This window comes from Lipotes vexillifer, unplaced genomic scaffold (genome assembly GCF_000442215.2).
Source record: "Lipotes vexillifer unplaced genomic scaffold, Lipotes_vexillifer_v1.1 scaffold36, whole genome shotgun sequence".
NCBI classification, from domain to species: Eukaryota; Metazoa; Chordata; class Mammalia; order Artiodactyla; family Lipotidae; genus Lipotes; species Lipotes vexillifer.
Genome location: NW_006792448.1, coordinates 1,391,407 through 1,402,087, shown reverse-complemented (window position 1 = coordinate 1,402,087; position 10,681 = coordinate 1,391,407). Strand labels below are relative to the sequence as shown.

Here is a 10,681-nt window from a genome sequence, read left to right as displayed (position 1 = left end):
TAGGGAAATATTCATTAATTTGACTATAACCTAAAACTTTAAAACCATGATAAAACACACCATATGTAGAGTAAATTGAGAGAAGGGAACAGTTATTCTGCATTATTTAATAGAATATTCTTAACATCCAAAGAGTCGTAAAAAATCAAAAAGAAAACCAATACCCTCACAGAAAACTGTGCACAGAATACAAGTCACAAAGTAAGAACTACAAATGGACAATATGTGAAAAACTATTCAACTTCACCATTAACAAAAGATATGCAAATAAAAGATTATTAGCACCACTATCCACCAGCTAAGTAAAAGTACATAAAAACTGACACCCAGGATGGGTGAGGGCAAAAAGGGTTCAGACTGATTTAACTTTTCTGGAGGGCAGGTGGCAACACCTTGTCAGAATTTTTCATAAATATATTCTTCCTTGGCCCCAGGAGACAATCTTAAAAATGAGCAAATGTATCATCTCCCGAAGCTGTAAATACAGAAGTAAAGCACGACACAGCCTGATATTTACGGTCAGGCAGCTATCCACAGCATTCTGCTGCATCTAACAAAAGGCATGTTACAGTATGAAATCTATGATAGGATTCCATTTATTTAAAACTGTATATTAAAGTCTGACTGGAATAACGTCCCAACAAAATATCAATGGCTACCTGTGTTAGTGAAGTTTTCTTTTGTACAGTTTTCTATTGTTGGGATTTTTAAAATATTAATCAAGGCTCTTTTCTTTCTGTGAAAAAGCTCTTTTATTCTTATCAAACTTACTTCATACAGGAGACCAGCAAACAACTATCATGAAGATGCAGATAAAATTTCCAAGAGGTGGGAAACAAGTGGGAAATGGAGACTGATCAGAGTTGATTTTTATTTCATTAAACTCTAGAATTGCTCCCTCACCCCCTTCATCTCCAGTAGAGTGGGTGGTGTCACTGGGACTCTAACCAGACGTTCCTCCCTGAGCCCTCTGATAAACTTCCCAATGCTGATGTCCCTCTGCCCAGCAGGAGCGCGTCTGCTCTGGTCTCCCACATGGCTCTCCACCCCGCCTCCCTGGTAAGCAGCACAGAGGCGGCCAGGTGCAGAGCCACAGAGCTCCCCCAGACAACCCCTCATTTTTCAGATCAGAAAGCTGGGACCTGAGCCTGGTCTCTTTAAACCCTGAGGCAGAAATGCTGGCATTCCATATTTTCTCAGATGAATCTCCCCTCAAAAGACTCTCCCCCGAAGCGTGTGGAGGGAAAGGCATAGGCAGTTTTGTGAAAACATGGTCCAAAAATAAGCCAATGGTATTGGTTACAGTAAAATTGATAAGGAATAAAAATGCCCAGAGCAGCAGCAAAGAAGTGAGAGCTGCAAGCTCAGCATTCTAAAACTACAGACTTCTGGGGTTGTGCATATCCAGGGCGAGGGAGGGAGGGAATGAGAGCCTTAAGAACACATTGTTTTCTCTAACAGGTATTTGATTCTAACAGCACTGCTAGGGTTGAACACTTATGGTTAATATGGTTTCATTTGAAATTAAAGGGTTTATGACACGATCAGAGACATTGAACTTTCTGCACAAAAGACTTCACTACATAATAACTGGGTCTTCGGAGGTAAAGAGGAGGCTGAATGTTAACACCCTTCACAAAATTAATGCTCGGTCACACACCTGGAGTGGACCTTCTCCTCTCCAAGTCCAGGAGCTGGGAATAAGGAACAGGTGGGGGTCTCCAATTGGTCACCATCTAGCAAATGATACTGGACAACACTTGAGAATATAGAGGGTGGCATAAGGTAGAGGATTGGTCTAGACCTGCACTTGCCAATAGATGGTTATCTAAATTGAATTCATTAAAGTTAAATACGATTAAAACTTCAGTTTCTCATGCTAGCCACATTTCAAGGGCCCAATAGCCACATGTGGCTAGTGACTGCCAAACTGGACAATACAGATAGAGAACATCCAACTGTAGCACAATGTTCTCTTGGAGAGTGTTGGTCTAGATTGCTCTAAACTCAGTAGATCTGTGATTCTATAATGTTTAGTAGGTGCTTAAAAATACCAGTTGAATGAAATGTCTGATCTTTTCATGACCTCTCCCACACCTCAACTCATATCCATGTTACATGGTACCACAGCAAGAGAACATAATCATAAAAACATCTTCAAATGACAAATCCCAACACAAATATTTGGAGCTACTAATCAGCATATATGGTAGAGTAGCAGAAACAAATTTTCTTTATCTACTTCTTAAAAAGAACCTTCTTGGGCTTCCCTGGTGGCGCAGTGGTTGAGAGTCCGCCTGCCGATGCAGGGGACAGGCGTTCGTGCCCCGGTCCGGGAAGATCCCACATGCCGCGGAGCGGCTGGGCCCGTGAGCCATGGCCGCTGAGCCTGCGCATCCGGAGCCTGTGCCCCCCAACGGGAGAGGCCACAACGGTGAGAGGCCCGCGTACCGCAAAAAAAAAAAAAAAGAACCTTCTTATTCTTTGCCTCATATCACTTAGCCCAGGCCTAAGCACAGGCATGCAATTACTTGAAAACTAAAATACTCCGTGACTCATGTGAACTTCTTAGTTAGGAAGAGTTAGGTTATGAAGAAATAACAAATTAACCCTGAAATCTCAGCGGCTGAGTACCACAAAAGTTTCTCTCTCATTCATGCTAGGTACCCAAGGCTGGAGGGGATGGAAGCTCTGCTCCACAAGGTCAACCAGACATTAACACGTGGCCTCCACCGTCACCAGGCAGAGGAAGAAGAGAGCATGGCAAACTCCCATAGGCTCTTCTATGCTTCTGCCTGGAAGTGACAGACAGGAACTCTACCTAGAGCTCTCTGGACGGAAGTAATCATGGGGTCCCACATAACCTGCAGCGGGGCTGAGAACCATAGTAGAACGTTTGCATGCCACCTCTACCATGGTAAGTGTTCCTGCTTTATTAAGTCAGCAAGAAACTCTGAGGTAGCTGCCCAAGGGGGTTTCAAAAAAGTGTGTGGGGTTGGGGAGTGAAGACAGAGGGAGCAGCGCGGTAGAGTCAAGCACCTTACCATGTTTCTAATGGATTTCTAAAGATTCTTGGCCTTGAACTTTTCATATTCTAAAGCCTATATTTGTGTATGTATTACATTCATTATAAGTTACACTGAAAGCTCCACAAAGGTACAGATGTACCATTTTCACTGCTGTATAACCAGACCCTGGCATATAATAATTGCTCAATAATAACTGTTTTTAATGAATGAATAATGAATGAATGGTGATGCAAGTAATTAAAGGAAAAAAACCACAAATGAAAATAGGCAATTAAGAAGTTTAAATTATAAACAAAATTACAGCAGTATAAAAATGTGAAGTCAAAAATAATCTTTTGATTTCAAGTTATTTCAGGGAAAACAATTTACACATTCTGTTAGAATATGGAGTTATAAAAGTTTAGCTTTAACATGGTGTCTTTCAGCAATGGCGAGTCCAGGACCATTTCCTCTACAGGCTTAAACCAGGGTTTCTCAACTTTGGCACTGTTTTCATTTAGGACTGATAGTTGTTTCTTTGGGGGAGGGACCTCTTAACAACATCCCTGCTCCCTACCTATCACTAGATGCCAATGGCAGACCTCCCTCCTCAGTCATGACAACCAAAAATGTATCCAGACATTGCCAAATGTCCCTTGGGGGCAAATTATCACTGTTTCACCAACCTCTAAGCAGAAGCAGCCAGGAAAAATATCCTAACTGATGGAAAAGATCATGAATACAGCAGGGGAAGAGGTCAATGATAATAACTAAGTAACAGAGATCCATCTGGAGATGGATGGTAGTGATGATTGCACAACAATGTAAATGCCACTGAACTGTACTCTTAAAAATGGTGAAGATGGTAAATTTTATGTTACGTGTATTTTACAATACATTAATTTAAAAAAATACCACTGTAGACAAGATAACTAATTGTACTGGTAACAATATTACCAACAGATATTTATATGCAATGTGTTATTTTATAACTTTAAGGAAACGTTTTTTTGCATATGTACAATATAAATATTGTCTTCCATATTATCCTTGCCATCCAATCAACAAAGTGTAATACTGTCTCAACGGTGTATTACTGAGCAACTGAGAACAAAACAAAGATAAAGGTAAAAAGTATTAGATGATCCGTAAACCAATACAAAAGTAAAAAAGAATGGAAAAACCAGTAAAACAAAAAGAAAAAAGAAATACTCAAAGTCACATGCACTAAGAGGCTTTACTGGTACCAGAGAAGTATTACCAAATACTCTTAGCTCTGTGGTTTTGCCAGATGTACATGCAGCTGGCACTTAACCTGCACGGGGTTTATGTGAGCTCTGTGAGCACTCTCAAGGTATGTGGTCTGAGTACACCAATGTGTAAGGACAACAGTCCTAGCTCTTCTGTGAGTCTGTCGCTTCTTGACTTGAAGAACCGTGTTTGCTCTCTCCTCGCTATAATACCCTGATATGTTTGGTACCATCCTTAGACCTGAGCAAGAGGGGCCCTTCCCTGGACAGTGCATCTTAAAGGGCTCCAACATCACAAATGCAAAATATAACCTTATTAAAGAACACATGGTACCTCTGTCACCTGGGATCAGCGTTCAGTGCTGACACAGTGAGATCTGCAACCCTCAACATACACTCTTGTGAAGAACGCCGTCAGGCCCCAGGGAAATGCTTCTGCACACCTCTTGCCCTGTGTCCTTGAAATAAGACAAATGTGTCCAGGCACCTTGAAGGGTGGTGGGCTATAACATCACCAATGTCAGAGATAGACACTGCTTTGGAGTGTGGGGAGGCACTGGGCAGCAAAGATGTTTAGATAAAAGGAAAGACAAATTATCTTGTTAATTCTTCCTTCCAGATAGCACAAATGCAAAAAAAATTCTCACATAATGAAACACCGGTTCCCAGTTGGGTCGAATATCCAATGCCTTGCTTCTCTGCACATTCTAATTGTGGTTTCAGAGGTACTCACAAATTAGTACAGTATTTGCAACCACTGCCAACCTGACTTATGAGGAACACTCTGCAGTGCTGAACAAGTCACATTCCTCTTAAATTTGTTTATATGTAGGTACAGACATGACATGCCCAACACAAGGCAGCAGTTCTTTATACTGGCAGCTAGATGGAGACCGAATAGTAGAGATTCAAGTACTTTCTTTTTAATATATTAAATGCTTTATTTTTTCAAGAGTTAGAAATGTCAGATTTACCTAAATAATTCTGATAAAATACGCTTTTAATATTTAAACAGACGTAGGCTACATCCCCATTCTTTTTTTTTTTTTTTTTTTTTTTTTTTGCGGTACGCGGGCCTCTCACTGTTGTGGCCTCTCCCGTTGCAGAGCACAGGCTCCGGACGCGCAGGCCCAGCGGCCACGGCTCACGGGCCCAGCTGCTCTGTGGCATGTGGGATCCTCCTGGACCAGGGCACGAACCTGCGTCCCCTGCATCGGCAGGCGGACTCTCAACCACTGGGCCACCAGGGAAGCCCTACATCCCCATTCTTGCCCTGGCCCCAGAAACATTCGCAGGCTTGGATATGCAGAGACACAGAAAGAGCACGTTGCTCTTCTTAAAGCTCACATCTCCCCATGCTTCTCTCGCTCATAAACACTGCCAGGGCCTTGCACACAGGGAGTACTCGCCCTGGACATGGGATACAAACTTGTTTGGAAAAACAGAATTTAAACGCAAAACCATGGAAACGGGGAGAGTCTTCCCTGCCAGTAGAGGGCAGGAGCTGAGCAGTTTGTAAGGGAAGTGGGGGCAACTGAGAGAAGGTCTGCCACACAGAGCTCCACGCAGCGCAAAGAATTAGGTAGCTGCATTTATCACCAAGGTCTGCATACACTGAGGTGCTTTACCTGGTCTAAACAGGGTACTGTGCTAAGGGTTGGCACACCTACATACCTTGCACCCTTCACAGCTGTGGGGAGAAAAAGAGAAGACACGATGCTTTTCCCCCCAAGAAGTTTCCCATCTTCTCACTGGCTTAAACAGAAAACATCTTACATTGGGCTGAAACAATCCAGACACAAAAGGACAAGTATTATATGATTCCACTTCTCTGAGGTACCCAGAAGAATCCAACTCAGAGACAAAGGTTAACAGGGATTACCAGGGGCTGCAGGTAAAGGGAGAAATACGGAGTTAGTATTCAATGGGTACAGACTTTCAGTTTTGCAAGATGAAAAGAGCTCTGGAGATGGATGGTGGTGATGGCTGCACAACAATGGGTAAGTATTTCATGCCACTGAACTGTGCACTTAAAAACAGTTGACACGGTAAATTTTATGTTTTGTATATTTTACCCAAATAAATAAACAAATAAATAAGAAGCAAGCAAGCAACAGGGGAAAAGAAACATCTTTAGAGGAACACTGCGGGCCCTGACCACCTTGAACAGAGCAGAGCACACAGGTTACTTACTGCTAAGGTAGAAGCCATAGGTTAAGAACTTCATTGTTTTAGAAGAGAATTAGTTTATTTTCAACCTTTGCTGATAGTTAAACCCATACTATCGGACTTCAGAGGGAGGAGCAGAGGGCGGGGAAAGAGACTCCGGGGTGGATTTTTCAGCCAACCTGGTACATCAAAGATGCTTTTAGCTACAGAGGCGTTTCTTCAAACATTCAGAGTCCAGCCATCCAGCTTCTGTTCTCCTGCCTCTGGTCCACAGCTCAGCTGAGTGGCTCCTAATGACAGCTCAGAGCCAGCAGTGGACAAACCACAGTCCACGAGCGACCTGGACAGAGTCCGATGCTCAGAGCCCATTAGTTCTCCAGAACTGCTAACCTCCAGCCCCAGCCATCTCTTCTGATTACAGCTGATGGCCATGTAGCAGGGGAGGGGTCCTGGGCAGCTGCCAGGACTAGTCACGCAGGGCAGAACTCATTCTCCACTGCGGAGGCAAACATCTGCTCTGTTTTAGCAACACTGCAGACACTCCCTCCATACAACTCTTAAAAAAACACCCACCCACTTACAAGATCAACTGAAATGAAATCTGCTGGAGTGGAAGATACACCATTCACGTGGGTGAACTAATTTTATTTTGTTTTGGGTGTGGGGTGGAAAGTTATTCAACATGGTAAACATGATTCCATCCGTTGGGAATTTTGTTTCTCACCTCAAAACCAAGAGGAGCTGACAAAGTCTGCAGGCCAGGAAGGGGAAGGGGAGGTGAGCACACCTTAGTGTAAACAACTTTTAACAAACTAACCAACTCACTGTCCCAGGTTTACCAAGGGATGTGCTCAAAGTTGATACAAAACAGAAGTTAGCAGGGGGAAGACCAACCTTCCTACTAATCAATGTGTCAGTCACCACCCACTGTTAAGTACATGTGAGCAAAGCATTAAGACAAGGTCCATTTCTCAAGCAGGTCATTACTACCTAGAAAGACAGAACCAAAGAGCTTGGAAGAAGGAAAAACAGTAAGACAGTAAATGATCAAAGGCTAAGTGATGGGGGACAAACTTTCAGTGCTCCTGCAGTTCAAAGAGAGGCAATAATCACTCCAGGCCAGGCCAGCTCTGCAGCCCCTCAAACCTGACCCATCCCAAAGCCAAATCTTGATCTTTTTGGCCACTTGGTTCAAAGCCTGTCCATCTCCCAGTCTCCCCTACTATAAACCCTGCATGCACGACCTGCATCCTCAGCCTCAGGCTGTCCCATCTGTCCCCTTCTGCAGTGGCTTCCAGGTGCACTGGCCTCCCTTCCTTCCACACTCTCAAAGGGGACACACTGAGGCCTCGGGGCTTTGGCGCACAACTCCTGCCTGGACGCTCCCCTCCACCCACCCGGGCTTGAGTCTTCAATGCTGGCTCCTTTCCACAGCCCCTCCCCGGACACCCTCACCTCGGCTCCCTCCTCACTTTCCTCCTGTACCTAGTCTACTGCTTCTGTGCCTACTGCAGCCTGCTTAGGCTCTTTCCCGTATTTCTGTGTTCACATTCACTGAGCCCTCCAGCACTGAGCTCCCACAAATGGCAGGGCCACAACCGATCACCCATAAACCCCCATGACCAGCACAGTGCAAGCCTTCAAATATTTGTGAAATGCACAAATCATAGGGAAGGGTAGTGACAAAAGGCTCATGAAAAGGGAAACTGAATCAGATCTTCTAGAAGGAATACAATTTCCTGGTTACTACCTTGTCTTCCTTTTGAGCGAAACCACCTGAAAATCAACTAACGAAAAAACTCTCGGGGCTTCCCTGGTGCCACAGTGGTTAAGAATCTGCCTGCCAATGCAGGGGACACGGGTTCGAGCCCTGGTCTGGGAAGATCCCACATGCTGCGGAGCAACTAAGCCCACGCGCCCCAGCTACTGAAGCCCACGCGCCTAGAGCCCGTGCTCCGCAACAAGAGAAGCCACCGCGATGAGAAGCCCAAGCGCTGCAACGAAGAGTAGCTCCCGCTTGCCGCAACTAGAGAAAGCCCGTACGCAGCAACAAAGACCCAGTGCAGCCAAAAAACAAAAAACAAAAAAGACCAAAACCTCTCACTGGAGCAAATAACATGTAATGAGTGCTTACCTGCCAGGCACGACTCTAAGTACATGCCACATAGTAACTCATTTTATTCTAACGAGCTCCCTAGACAAACTATCACCGCCATGTCACAGATGAAGTAATAGGCACAGAAAAATTGCTAACTTGCTCAAGGGCACAAAGCTAGCAAGGGCCAAGCCAGGACCCCAACCCAGGCAGGCAGGGTCCAGAGCCGGTACTCCAACCACTGTACCAGGCACTGGCTCTTATGCTAAGTGGCTCCCCCTCACCTCCCACGGAGCCTCAACCCCACGGAGGGCCTCCTGTGCCCCCCACTCCACCGAGAAGATTCTTGCCTCAGTCACCCGCCATCTCTCAGCTGCTAACACCAATGGGCACTTGCTTGTAATGGGCCATCCATTCAGCAGCTTCATAGTTTAAACTTTCACATACATCACCATCAACAGCAACAAAACGGATGCCAGGGGCTCAGAAGCTCCAACGTGCAGGACGCGCTCTAGCCACAATGTAGCATCCAACCCTGCTCAGGAGAGCTCTGCACTCCCATCCCCAGCACTGCACTCACAGTTTCATCTTCCAGTTGGAGCTGGAGGCTCTTCTCACCCTCCTTGTAGTCCTTGGTTAATTCAGCCGAGCGCCACACTTCATCGGGGTCAGGGATCCAGACCCTTGTGTACTGAATGATTAAAAGAGAAGAAACTTAGTTGCTAAGAGAAGCTTTCAGGTATGCTCTCTATGAGGGGCCCTCAGAACTTTTAAAGTCATCTGTACACATTTCCCTCCCTTCTCATTTCAAGATACAAGGCGATCCAATACCATGACAAGAGACAACTCACAGGATTGGTTACAGAGGACTCCTTCTAGATCCTAACAGAATGTCACAGATCAATGAAATTCAAATTCTACCAGGGGAATGCCAAGCTTAGATTTGGTTATATCCAGAGTTTTACACCATTATCTCAAAAGGTGGTACAAAATTGCAATGTCAGAGGGAGTGTCTAGTGTGCTGCCCACAAAGATTAAGACAACACATGCAAAACCCAACAAGACAATGTAGCAAGTCTTCAGAGCTTGGGAATCTCTGCTTTGATATTCTGCATTCAGGGTCAAAGCCATTTTCCTGCAGAAGTGAAAGTGGTCAGCAAATTGAAACTGTGTTAATATATTCCTGAGTTGTCAGCAATCTCAGTTTAGTTGTGCATTCTTTAAGCCACAAACACACGCACAAATCTCATGCATCCTTCCCCAGCCCCCATCCGGATGGAGCATCCACAAGGTCATTAAGCTGGCCAAATCCTGGCAGGGAAGAACGCAGCCCTTGGTGAGTGGGAGGAACTGTCAGTGTCACTCCCGCGCTCTCGGCCCTGACTGCACATTAGAATCACCTGGGAGCCTTGAAAAGACCAGTTTGGGGTTCACCTCAGACCCAAGCAGCATTTGAGGTGACATGAGAGCTCCAAGGTGAGTGTAACGTGCAGCGAGGGAGAACCACGGGTCTGATGCACCAAACGGCAGCATCTACTAGTGGCTGTCCCTCTCGGCACCACGCTCCTTACCTCTGTCAGACACATTTTCTCAGTATTTGTCTCATAGGTATGCGATTTCCATAGGGCCTATTTGCTTGAGAAGCTGTCTGTGTACACGGGCACATACCCCCCCATTATATATATTTTTTAATTTTTCTATATAATTATATTTGTATATTTGTATTTATGTATAATCATATATATATATATATATATATATATATATAAAATGGCCACAGAAAATTTTTAGCAAAATTAATACTCCTGAAATAAATAGTTCTTAAGACCAGAGGCCAGCCAGAATGTGTGCTTGGGTCAGCATAACCCACCTCCCCCGTGGAGGGACAGCAAAGCACAGGCCCTGTGGCCGGTCAGTTGCCGACTTGATTTTGGTCCTGTTTTTTTTACTGCATCTTGCTCCACGTGAACACTGGCCTTTTTTAAAAGCAAGGCCCGGCCCCTGCTACACTTGTCTCTAATTCAGGATCAAGGAGTGAAAGTCGTGAGGCAAGAGATTCAGAACACCAGTTAATGGGAAAGCAAACCACCACCAACTTGCATCGCTGATACCCCAGCTCAGGGTACAAAGCCAAAGTCGTTTGTTTTTGGTTTTACAAT

General features: G+C 44.8%; 1 protein-coding gene across 1 annotated transcript in view; it reads right to left on the bottom strand.

The window, feature by feature from the left end:
* The window catches only part of MYO5B (myosin VB), a 231,381-nt gene extending 222,171 nt beyond the window's left edge, over positions 1–9,210 (bottom strand). Inside the window, 1 exon segment of the mRNA XM_007465591.1 lies at positions 9,103–9,210. The gene's annotated coding sequence lies outside the window, so the exon portion shown is untranslated.
* Between the last annotated feature and the right edge of the window lie 1,471 nt (positions 9,211–10,681).